Source organism: Phyllostomus hastatus, unplaced genomic scaffold (genome assembly GCF_019186645.2).
Source record: "Phyllostomus hastatus isolate PE091 unplaced genomic scaffold, TTU_PhHast_1.1 phas_contig_152, whole genome shotgun sequence".
NCBI classification, from domain to species: domain Eukaryota; kingdom Metazoa; phylum Chordata; class Mammalia; order Chiroptera; family Phyllostomidae; genus Phyllostomus; species Phyllostomus hastatus.
In genome coordinates, this window is record NW_025333622.1 from 11974764 (window position 1) to 11977099 (window position 2336).

Here is a 2336-nt window from a genome sequence, read left to right on the forward strand (position 1 = left end):
GTTAGTTACCTACAGGTGAGTTCCCATAAGACTGTCAGCCTATTTCTCAAAAGAAACTTTGCAGGCTAGAAGGGATTGGCAAGAAATATTCAAAGTCATGAAAAGCAGGGACCTTACAGCCAAGACTGCTCTACCCAACCAAGCTGGCATGTAGAATCAAAGGGCAGATAAAGAGCTTTCCAGACTAGAGAACATAAAGGAGTTTGTCATCACCAAACCATTATTATATGAAATATTAAAGGAACTTATTTAAGAAAAAGAAGTGGAACAATAAAATGGCAAAAAATATGTATCTATCAACAACTTAATCTAAAAAAAAAAGCAAACAAAAAGAACAGAGACAGAATCATGGATACAGGGAGCATTTTGATGGTTGCTAAGCCAGAGCAGGGTATGGGGGAATGGGTGAAGAGGTGAGAGGATTAGGAAGTACAAATTAGTGGTTACAGAATACCCATGGGGATGTAAAGTACAGTGTAGGAAATGGAGTAGCCAAAGAACTTAAACACATGACCCATGGACATGAACAAAATTGTGTATATTGCCTGAAGGAGTGCAGGGTGCTAGGTCAAGATGGGCAAAGGGTACAACTATAATAGCATAATCAATAAAATATAATTTTAAAAAAGAAATTGTGTTTGTTTTGTAAATTGTGTTATTTGTATTCTTACTGGGTTATTTGTCTTTGACTTTGTAAGAGTTCCTTATATTCTGGGAGTAAGTCCTTTATCAGAGATACGATTTGTGAATATTTTCTCCCAGTCTGTGGCTCCTTTTACTTTTTTAATGATGTCTTTTGAAGAAAAATATTAATTTTGAAGTAGTTTAGTTAATCAATTTTTTAAAGTTATTTTTATGTATGATTTGGGATAAAAGTCTAAATCCATATATTTATTTATGGATATCAAATTGTCTCAGAACCATTTGTTGAAAAGACAATTCCTTCCCCCCTTGAATTTCTTTGGCACCTTTGTCTAAAATCAACTAGCCATAACTCTCATAGACTCTCAATTCTATTCTACTGCTCTATATTTCTATGCTTATGTAAAATATCTGGGGGAAAAAAACTTACTGAAAGCTAATCTTATCAAGATGGTAAGTTTTATTCTTATTTTTTAAAGGGAATTATTATTTCTTTTATGTAGAGAAAACATTGTACACTTAGCCCAGTTTGGTGGCCAATTCTTTAGCTTTGGTCTTTTCCAGCCTGGCAACGTGAGCCTCTGACTTTAGGCCCAGGATGTTTCCTCCCCAGTGGTGGCCAATCTCATCACATCTGTCATTGCAATTGGTTTGGATAGCTTCCACCAGCTTAACCAGAGCTCCTTGGTCTTCTGAATTAATCCTGTGTGAAGGCTACAGGGGTGCAGGTCTTCCTATGGACTAGACCATAAGTGGCAAACACAAGGCCCGAGGGCTGAATCTGGCCCTCCACCTTGTTTTATCCAGCCCAGCACCTTGTTTCTATGTGGCGGCAACCCCGAGCTCCTTGCCCCTTGCCTCTAGTTAAGGAGTAGTTATATTTATACAGTCCTAAAATCACATTCAGCCCTTTGAAGGCAACCGTGAGGCTGATGTGGCCCCTGGCGAAAATGAGTTTGACACCCCTGGACTAGATGCTTCAGCCCCACCTTCCCCTTGATCATGGAGTAGGGAACCCCCATCATACAGCACAGGGAAGGCAGGAAGACAACCAGCTTGATGGGATCCACATTGTGTGCAGTCACTACTAGCCGAGCCTTCTTGATCTCCACAAAGCTGGTGACAGTGTTAACCCCTGCTCGAAGACAGGTGGCCTCTTGGTGGGGACATCCCCTCTGCCAGCAGCTTTTTTCTCAACCTGGACCAATAATCTCTGCTTCTTCTCTTGCTTTGTCTCTGGCCTGTCCTAGTGGGCCAGCTTTAGCAGATGCGTTTGGTGGTCCAACACCTGGGTGAACTGATTAATGGCAGGAGGCACTTTCACACACTCGTGGAGAATAGCCCTTTGCTACTGTATCTGAATGTAGCTGAATTTGACAAGGTGGGGGAGGTCCCTTCAAGCTGGATGTCCTGTCCAATGCCAAAATTCTTGGGTCTTTTTTCTTTTTCTTTTTTCAAACTTTTTAAAAACATTTTGTTCAAGTACAGTTGTCTCCATTTTCCCCCCACCCCAGCCATCCCCACTTCCCACCCTTGATCCTACCCCTCTTTGGTTTTCTCCGTGTGTCTTTTGTAGATGTTTCTGAAATTCAGGACTTTTTTCAAACAGGATTTACCATCTTCTTGGCCTCCTGCTTCTTCACAACAGCAGGGGCCAGTGCCACCTTCTTCCCCTTAGCCTTTCTTTTTGGCAT

The 2336-nt window shown here is 41.3% G+C and overlaps 1 pseudogene; it reads right to left on the reverse strand.

Annotated features, from left to right (window-relative positions):
* Positions 1–1161: 1161 nt before the first annotated feature.
* LOC123813546 lies at positions 1162–2336 on the reverse strand (annotated as a pseudogene).